Source organism: Bos indicus x Bos taurus, chromosome 12, assembly GCF_003369695.1.
Source record: "Bos indicus x Bos taurus breed Angus x Brahman F1 hybrid chromosome 12, Bos_hybrid_MaternalHap_v2.0, whole genome shotgun sequence".
In the NCBI taxonomy this organism is placed as follows: domain Eukaryota; kingdom Metazoa; phylum Chordata; class Mammalia; order Artiodactyla; family Bovidae; genus Bos; species Bos indicus x Bos taurus.
This window is the reverse complement of record NC_040087.1, coordinates 10,821,371-10,832,042: the sequence shown is the minus strand read 5'-3', so window position 1 is coordinate 10,832,042 and position 10,672 is coordinate 10,821,371.

Genomic DNA, 10,672 nt, shown 5'->3' with positions numbered 1-10,672 from the left:
GGTCCCCTCTTACCTGCAAGGGACTGGCAGGCCCCATACCTTCCACTGTCCATTTCCAGTAGGATCACCTTGCTTGTTACTGAATCCATTCAGCTCATCTGCAGGACCAAGGTCATTGACATGGCCACGACCCAATAGAGGTTAAGGCTTTTGGACTTTTGTCTTATGTGCTAAGTAGCTTCAATCATGTCCAACTCCTTGCAGCTCTATGGACTGTAGCCCACAGGCTCCCCAGTCCATGGGATTCTCCAGGCAAGAATACTGGAGTGGGTTGCCATTTCCCTCTCCAGGCGATCTTTCTGACCCTGGGATCCAACTTGTGTCTCCTGTGTCTCCTGAATTGGCAGGTGGATTCTTTATCACTAATGCCACCTGAGAATCTCATTTTGTCTGGGGTATACACATCTATTTGACTCCCTGGTGGCTCAGACAGTAAAGAATCTGCCTGCAGTGCAGGAGACCTGGGTTCAATCCCTGAGTTGGGAAGATCCCCTGGAGAAGGGAATGGCTACCCCCTCCAACATTCTTGCTTGCTTGGAGCCTGGTGGGCTACAGTCCATGGTGTCACAAACAGTCAGACACGACTGAGTCACTAACACTTTCACTTTAGGGATTCCCTTGTGGCTCAGTTAATAAAGAATCTGCCTGCAATGCAATAGACCTGGGTTCAATTCCTGGGTGGGAAAGATCCCTTGGAGAAGATGGCAACCCACTCCAATATTCTTGGCTGGAAAATCCCATGGACAGAAGAACCTGGCAGGCTACAGTCCATGGGTTCAAAAGAGTTGGACATGACTTAGTGACTAAACCACCACCATACACATCTATATAAATATATATATATTTACACACAGAGACACACACCTTTGGAGTGTGTGTGGCAGAATTCTGACCTCTGTAATTTCTCAATCTTAAAATGCCTCACACAAATGGTAACAAAAACCCCCATGGAGTCAGAGTATGGGGGAGAAAAGAGCTTTCTCCCTCTGGACCCTCATAGACCCCAGTATCTAGGAGACACTTCTGTTTGTGCAAGAAAGAAGCAGAAGGACCTGAGGCAGGTGTCATTTCTAAGCTTAAAGCTCTAGGGTTGAGGAGGGAGCATTTTTCTTTTTTTTAAGAACAGCTGAAAGCAAGACGAAGTAAAATTACAACAGTTTGACAGCATAATTTTAATAAGTTTTGTTTTTCTCTGGTGCAGAGATTCATCAAATCGTGGCTGGAAGCAATAGAGAGATGAGAAGGAAGGAAACAAGTGTTGAGACAGCAGCAGTTACCGTGGTGGGCGCCTGGGATGTTATTTGGTTGTGAGAATGGTTCATGCTACAGCTATTCCCCATTGCTTTACCGACTGAAATTAAAAAATGATTATTTAATGTGCTTCGCTCCTCTGTCTACTCCTGAGAGAACCAGTGCTGTGACCTTCCCAGTTGGTAGAGTGTTGGATGCGAGTCTGTCAGGCTCACCCACCACCTGCCTCTCCTCTCCCCCAGAGTTGGGGTCCCCCTCTGCCACCTCTTGGGGTGTGGCTGAAGCCACGGAGAGCTCAGCTTTTCTGGGGAGCTTCAGAGAGGACGGGGGGCTGCCACCCTACTGGTGGGGCCGCTGAAGCCTCCATAGGATGCTTGCACATTTCAGGAATCCTTCAGTCATTTGGTCACAGGATCCTTGCTGTATCCGTTGACCACGCACCTGTGGTATGCCAGGCTCTGTGCTAGGTGATGGGGAGGGGGTAACATACAGACAGCCCTACTTCCCATCTCCTAAGGCTTTTATATTCTGTCTGCCCAGAGCCCTGGATCTGCTCCCAAGCAGGGCTCTGAAGCAGTTTTGTGTCTGAGTGCAATGCAGCCCTACAGGACCCTGGACAATTCATGAACACCGGGATAGCTCTGGTACCTAGGGAGATGTTCCACTTAGGGGTGTGTTGAAGGTCCAGAAAGTCCAACGTGGTCCAGGCATTGCACTGAGAACGTGACAGGTCCTCTGCCACTTCTCCCTGCCGCACGATCCTGTGAGCCTTGGGTCCCCTGGTTTTTGACAACCTGCTTTCAGAAGGATAAAAGTTGGTTTTCTTCTTTGCATCAATGACAGATGGTCTGCAGATCTTGGCTACCCTGCTGCTGCTGCTGCTGCTGCTAAGTCGCTTCAGTCGTGTCCGACTCTGTGCGACCCCATAGACGGCAGCCCACCAGGCTCTCCCGTCCCTGGGATTCTCCAGGCAAGAATACTGGAGAGGGTTGCCATTTCCTTCTCCAATGCATGAAAGTGAAAAGTGAAAGTGAAGTCGCTCAGTCGTGTCTGACTCTTAGCGACCCCATAGACGGCAGCCCACCAGGCTCTCCCGTCCCTGGGATTCTCCAGGCAAGAATACTGGAGAGGGTTGCCATTTCCTTCTCCAATGCATGAAAGTGAAAAGTGAAAGTGAAGTCACTCATGGACTGCAGCCCACCAGGCTCCTCCATCCATGGGATTTTCCAGGCAAGAGTACTGGAGTGGGGTGCCATGGCCTTTTCCACTTGGCTACCCTAAGTAACACCAAATACAAATGACCCACACATCTGTGAAGGATTTCCAAATCAGAGGTGTCAGATCCTATTGGTTTTCGCCCTCTGCAGTTTCTCTCCCATCCATTGCTTCCTCCCTTCCCCTCTCTGCCACCCCAGTTCATCCCCTTATTGTCTCCCACCTAAGATGATGGCATCTGCTTTTTTTACTAGTTTCTCTCTGCCTTTGAAATCGTCCCTTATAATGCTGCCCGACATATCTTCTTTAAGTGCAGCTCGGACCACGTTATTCCCTGGCTCAGAAACATTCTGTGACGTCTATTAAATTGCTTATTAAATGAAGCAAACACTCTTGGCCTGATGCAAGGCAGGCCCCTGCACTCTATCCATTGCCTACATTTTATTTTGCAGCTCACTGTGACACACCCAACATTTCAGCCCACTGGGGTACTCACTGTTTTGGAAGCTTGTCTTGCATTTAATTGCTTCTTTGAGTCCTCTGGCTGGAATGTTTTTTCTCATGGTCTTCTTCTGGGGGGCTTACCTGGTGGCTCAGAGGTTAAAGCGTCTGCTCATGATGTGGGAGACCCGGGTTCAACCCCTGGGTCGGGAAGATCCCCTGGAGAAGAAATGGCAACCCGCTCCAGTATTCTTGCCTGGAGAATCCCATGGATGGAGGAACCTGGTAGGCTACAGTCCACGGGGTCGCAAAGAGTTGGACATGACTGAACGACCACTTCACTTCTCTTCACTTCACTTCACCTTTTGGAACCTTCTAGCTATCTTTAGGACCTGGCTAAAAATGGCTTCTCCTTCCCTAAGCCTTTCCTGTCTCCACAGTGGGATATCATCATTCCTGTTTTGAACTAGCATGGCAAATCTTTTGCTCCTCTCTCATTGTATATATCATTTCACAGTGAGAGTCCTCTTTGGCAAGTAAGCTCATGAGGGCAGTGACTTTCACCAGACCCTCAAAAAAAAGTCTGTGGATTCTGGTGCGTGCTGCGTGCGTGCTAAGTCGTTCAGTCGTGTCTGACTCTTTGTGACCCCGTGGACTGTAGCCCACCAGCCTCCTCTGTCCATGGGATTCTCCAGGCAAGAATACTGGAGTGGGTTGTCATTTCCTCCTCTTGTGGGTCTTCCTGACCTAGGGACTGAACCCACGTCTCCTATGTCTCCTGCATCGGCAGCTGGGTTCTTTACCACTAGCGCCACCGAGCGAGTACCATTCACATCTGCATTCCTGGCATATACTGCATCTCATGAGTACCTTACTGTTTTGTGGGAAAACAAAACTGAGGCCCTCTTAAATCTTCTACCAGTGTGATTATAGAGGAATAGAAATTTTTAAAGAGTATGTTGATTTACAATATTGTGTTACTTTCTGCTGTACAGCAAAGAGATTCAGTTATACATATATATGTATGTATATATATATACATATACAAATATATATATATATATATTCTGTTCCATTATGGTTTATCATAAGATATTGAATACTCTGGGAAGCCTGGAGTGCTGCAATCCATGGGGTTTCAAAGAATCGGACACGACTGAGCAACTGAACAATGACACTGAATACAGCGCCCAAGAATAGAGGTTTCTAAACTGCACACACGTTCATGGATTATTAGGGCATGTGGAGTATGAACAGAAATCTAGCTCAACCCAGCTAGACAAAAAAAAGGGACTTATTGGAAGGACATGGGTTTTCAGAATGGAAGTGAAATGAAGTGAAAGTCACTCAGTCATGTCCGACTCTTTGCGAACCCATGGGCTATACAGCCTATGGAATTCTCCAGGCCAGAATACTGGAGTGGGTAGCCATTCCCTTCTCCAGGGGATCTTCCCAACCCAAGGGTTCAACTCAGGTCTCCCACATTGCAGGTTGATTCTTTACCAGCTGAGCCACCAAGGAAGCCCTGCAGAATGGAAGAGGAGGTTGAATGAAGCAGGTAGTTTCAGGGACCTCTTGACTTGGGCTCAACATGTCTCTATGCTGGGCAGACCCTTGTGGCCATTCATCTTGTGTCTCTTTGGGAGATAACTTTTTAAAGAAAAGATGGGAGGCTGAGTAAAGAGAAGGATGAAAGAGTGCGTGGGAACTCATCGGGGTCACACATGGTCACCTAAGGTGATTAAATTGATGCCAAATCTCAATCCTATTACTTTTGGCCCAAACTTCAAGATTTATTTGACATTCCTCAGAGTCCTTAATCATGTCTTCGGGCTTCTGGGGAGGAAGCAAGCCCATAGGGCAGCCTGTCCCTTCCTTTTTCAGATGGAGAGGAGTGTAGGAGCTTCAGAAGGAACGGGCAGCAGAGAGCTGGGGAGGGAGCTGGAGCTGGCTGGTGGCCACGGTGATGGTGGAAGCAGGGAGTGGGGGCGGATGAAGGGCAAAGCGGAAGGGAAGGTTCCAGTTCAGAGCTAACTCCGGGTCTAGGCATGGAGCAATGTGAGTTAGTTATGCATATATCCATTCTTTTTCAGAGTCTTTCCCCCATACAGTTCTTACAGAGTACTGAGTAGAGTTCCCTGTGCTACACAGTGGTCCTTGTTCGTTATCTACCTTCTATGCAGCAGCATGTGCATATTAATCCTAAGCTCCTGATTTATCCCTCCACCCCCTTTGGTCACCGTAAGCTTGTTTTCGAATTCTGTGAGTCTGTTTCTGTTTTGCAAATAAGTTCATTTATAGCATTTATTTGTATTTAAAATAAAAAAAATCTTGCCATGCCATAAAACACACATGATCTTAGGTCCCCAACAGAGATGGACCCTCGCCCACCTGAAGTGGAAGTGCAGGGTTTTAACCACTGGACTGCTAGGAAAGTCATTAAAAAAATAATAGATTCCACATATAAGTGATCTCATGTGATATTAGTCTTTGTCTGACTTACTTCACTGAGAATGATAATCTCCAGGTGTATCCACGTTGCAGCAGGCGGCATTATTTCATACTTTTTTGTGGCTGAGTGATATTCCATTCTATGTATGTATGACATCTTTTCCCATCCCTGTGTTGACGGACATTTCGGTTGCTTCCATGTCTTGGCTACCGTAAATAGTGTTTCAATGAACACTGGGGTGCATGTACTGTTTTAAATTATGGTTTTCTCCAGACAGAAGTGAGATTGCTGTAGTTCTATTTTTCAGTTTTTTAAGGAATCTCCGTACTGTTCTCTATAGTGGCTGCACCAATTTGCATTCTCACTAACAGTGTAGGAGGGTCCCCTTTTCTCCATACCCTCTCCATCATTTATTGTTTGTAGACTTTTTGATGATGGCCATTGGTGATACTTCATTGTAGCTTTGATTCTGGCTCGAGGCATGGATCATTGGAAGCCAAGCCTTTTAATGAGCAGGAGTTGATAGAAATGTCTTGGTTGCTGGAGCAATTAGATGACTCAAAAGGGCTAGCAAGAATAGCTAAGGAAGCAGGTAATGAGAGATACGTGAGTTTGTGAGACTATGACGGAGGATAAAAGTCATCTGCCTACCAGAGGGAACCTGAATATTTAACGCTGTGAATCTATAAATATTTAACCACGTTCAAATATTTAGCTACTGAAATTGCCTCTTTAAATAATGAGATTTTTCTGAATACAGGGCCATTTTTCTCAAGGCACAAGGTAGCTTAAGCAATTCATTTAAAAAATCATTTTTGACAACTTCCCATGGATCACAGAATACAGCCCATTGTGTGTAAGGATCCCTTCTGATACACTGATCAGACGGAGTGTAATGAAAGCCTGATCTGGCTATTTTTCACCACACCCAGGATGTCAGAAAACCTCTCCTGGCTTCTTGACATTTATGAACACATTCATTTCTCGTTCTCCCTATGGCAATCTTGCAAGACTTCCCCTCTGTGCAAAATCGTGCCCCAACATAGAAAATACAAGCACTTAGAGAGTGGTTAACAACGACAAAATAAGAGCTAAAAATGGGAGATGGGCGCTTGGGAAAGGAGAGGTGGGGAGTGAAAACCTCCGGGGTATTTAGCTGCAGAAACAAATTTGGGCAGACTAGTTCCAGGAAAGAGTTTGCACAGCAGTGGCCAGCACAGAACTGCATTCCATCTAAACCATCTGTGCCCACGTGCCCTCTGGAAGTCTTTGTTTCACCCAAGACTCAGGCTCCATGGTAAAGAGGGCTCTCTGCACACACCCTATCTTCAAAGTCCCTCTGCTCAGAGACCATATGCTCCCAAGCATTCATATCATCACTTACACCTTGTCTCTCAAATTCTCTGTCTCTAAGTACTTTCCCTTTTCTCTCAATACCTTCTCCTCCTTCACATTTAAGGAAAGACCCTTTCCACAGCCCTCAAGCAAAACAAGGGGGCTAGGTAAGCTTCCATCTGTCTCATTAACCCTTCACCATGGCCTACATCTCCTGTGACAGACAGGGTTCTCCAGCGGAGCAGAACCAGCATGGTAGAGATACAGGTGAATGTGGGCTTCCAAGGTGGCTAGTGGAAAAGAGCCTGCCTGCCAATGCAGGAGGCGGAAGACATGCAAGTTTAATCCCTGAGTTGAGAATATCCTCAGGAGGAGGAAATGGCAACCCACTCCGATATTCTTGCCTGGAGAGTCCCATGGACAGAGGAGCCAGGTGGGCTTCAGTTCATGGGGTCGTGAAAGAGTTGGACACAACTCAGTGACTAAACAACAGCAACAATAGGAGACTTAGAGGAATTGGCTCATGGGATTATGGAGGCTGAGAAGTCCTACAGTCTGCTTTGTGCAAGCTGGAGAACCAAGAAAACCAATGGTTTAAGTTCAGGTCCACAAACTTGAGAATCCCAGTGTGAGTCTGAATGCCGGATGAACTAGGAGGGCTACTGTCTGACGTCCAAGGGCGAAAGATGGATATCTCAGCTCAAGTACAGACAGCAAATTCTCCCTTTCCCCATTTTTTGTTTTGTTTTGTTTTACTGAAACCCTCAATGGATTAGATGATGTCCCCTGGCACTGGGGATGGTGATGCGTCTACCAATTCAAATGTCAGTCTCTTCTGGAGACACCGACACATACTCTCAGAAGTAATGCTTTTACCAGCTGTCTGGATAGCCCTGAGCTCAGCCAAACAGACACATAAAATTAGCCATCATGCATCTAGCACCTCTCCACGTCCACTGTCCTCAGAGTGATCACAGCTTAGTGGGTATGAGCTGTGATGGTGGGTGTGAGTTTCGAGGAAAAGGCAGGGATGGAAATGTCCAGTGAGGAGCTGTAAGGGTCCCAGTCCTTCCACATACAATTAACCCCCAAACTACAGTTTTGTTCTCATCAGCCACTGCCCTAAAGCATAGGTCACAGGAGTTGGCTTGTTGCTTCATCTTTCAGCTCTGTCCTTTCTCATACGCTGACCTAAGTCTGAAAAATCTGATTCCCCTATTTCTTCTGATCCTCAAGACCAACTTAAAATTTATTTCCTCTAGTCTGACAATGTTAGTTACACATAAAATGTCTGTATCTTTTGATCTAGCAAACCTACTTTTAGGATTTTGAACTAGAAAAAGACACGTCCTTTCAAGGGCGTTCACGTCAACTTTGTTGGAAATGTCAAGAAGTGGGAACAACCTTAATATCCATCCCTAGGGGAGAGTGAAATAAGTTACGGCACCTTCTCACAACGGAAGACCACGCACAGTCAGAGAAAAATGAGATTGCTACAGAAGAGACAAATGTTCAAGATGTATGGTCAAGTGAAATAAAAACACGCTATAAAACAAGATGGGCTATAAGAACAAATTTTCTTAAAGAATAAAAGCATAGGCAAAGTCTAGAATGCACTAAACTATTGGTAACATGAATCATCTTTGGAGGTTAAGACTGGCAAGCTTTTTCTTTTCTCAATATTTGTGTAATATTTGATTTTTTTTTTACAAAAAGGCAAAAATTTTACTTCCTTAGGGCATCTCCATCAACTCCCCAGACCCTCAGCATGCTGCCTGTACCTAAGGTCTTACATCAAAAATTTTTTTCTTGTTTATGTCCTTAACTTCTTTTTAAAAATAATGTTATTTATTTTTGGCTGTGCTGGGTCTTCATTGCTTTGTGCAGGCTTTCTCTAGTTGCGGCGAGCAGGGGCTACTCTTCACCGCAGTGTGCGGGCTTCTCACTGCGGTGGCTTCTCTTGTTGCGGAGCACAGGCTCTAGGCACACGGGCTTCAGTAGTTGCCACACCACGGGCTCAGTAGCTGTGGTGCACGGGCTTAGCTGCTCCAAGGCATGTGGGATCTTCCTAGGGATCAGATCTGTGTCCCCAGAATTGGCAGGTGAATTCTTATTCACTGAGCCACCAAGGAAGTCCCAAATTTGGCTTTTTAACAGGGATCAAGACCATCCCCATGCAAAAGAAATGCAAAAAGCAAAATGGCTGTCTGAGGAGTCCTTACAAATAGCTGTGAAAAGAAGAGAAGCAAAAAGCAAAGGAGAAAAGGAAAGATATAAGCTTCTGAGTGCAGAGTTCCAAAAAATAGCAAGGAGAGATAAGAAAGCCTTCCTCAGTGATCACTGCAAAGAAATAGAGGAAAACAATAGAATGGGAAAGACTAGAGATCTCTTCAAGAAAATTAGAGATACCAAGGGAACATTTCATGCAAAGATGGGCTCAATAAAGGACAGAAACTGTATGGACCTAACAGAAGCAGAAGATATTAAGAAGAGGTGGCAAGAATACACAGAAGAACTGTACAAAAAAGAGCTTCATGACCCAGATAACCAGGATGCTGTGATCACTGACCTAGAGCCAGACATCCTGGAATGTGAAGTCAAGTGGGCCTTAGAAAGCATCACTACGAACAAAGCTAGTGGAGGTGATGGAATTCCAGGTGAGCTATTTCAAATCCTGAAAGATGATGCTGTGAAAGTGCTGCACTCAGTATGCCAGCAAATTTGGAAAACTCAGCAGTGGCCACAAGACTGGAAAAGGTCAGTTTTCATTTCAATCCTAAAGAAAGGCAATGCCAATGAATGCTCAAACTACCGCACAAGTGCACTCATCTCACACACTAGCAAAGTAATGCTCAAAATTCTCCAAGCCAGGCTTCAGCAGTACATGAACTGTGAACTTCCAGATGTTCAAGCTGGTTTTAGAAAAGGCAGAGGAACCAGAGATCAAATTGCCAACATCCGCTGGATCATGGAAAAAGCAAGAGAGTTCCAGTAAAACATCTATTTCTGCTTTATTGACTATGCCAAAGCCTTTGACTGTGTGGATCACAAAAAACTGTGGAAAATTCTGAAAGAGATGGGAATATCAGACCACCTGACCTGCCTTTTGAGAAAGCTGTATGCAGGTCGGGAAGCAACACTTAGAACTGGACATGGAACAACAGACTGGTTCCAAATAGGAAAAGGAGTACGTCAAGGCTGTATATTGTCACCCTGCTTATTTAACTTATATGTAGAATGCATCATGAGAAACGCTGGACTGGAAGAAACACAAGCTGGAATCAAGATTGCCAGGAGAAATACCGATAACCTCAGATATGCAGATGACACCACCCTTATGGCAGAAAGTGAAGTGGAACTCAAAAGCCTCTTGATGAAAGTGAAAGAGGAGATTGAAAAAGTTGGCTTAAAGCTCAACATTCAGAAAACGAAGATCATGGCATCCGGTCCCATCACTTCATGGGAAATAGATGGGGAAACAGTGGAAACAGTGTCAGACTTAATTTTTCTGGACTCCAAAATCACTGCAGATGGTGACTGCAGCCATGAAATTAAAAGACGCTTACTCCTTGGAAGGAAAGTTAGGACCAACCTAGATAACATATTCAAAAGCAGAGACATTACTTTGCCAACAAAGGTCCGTCTAGTCAAGGCTATGGTTTTTCCTGTGGTCATGTATGTATGTGAGAGTTGGACTGTGAAGAAGGCTTGAGTGCCGAAGAATTGATGCTTTTGAGCTGTGGTGTTGGAGAAGACTCTTGAGAGTCCCTTGGACTGCAAGGAGATCCAACCAGTCCATCCTAAAGGAGATCAGTCCTGGGATTTCTTTGGAAGGAATGATGCTGAAGCTGAAACTCCAGTCCTTTGGCCACCTCATGCGAAGAGTTGACTCATTGGAAAAGACTCTGATGCTGGGAGGGATTGGGGGCAGGAGGAGAAGGGGGATGACAGAGGATGAGATGGCTGGATGGCATCACC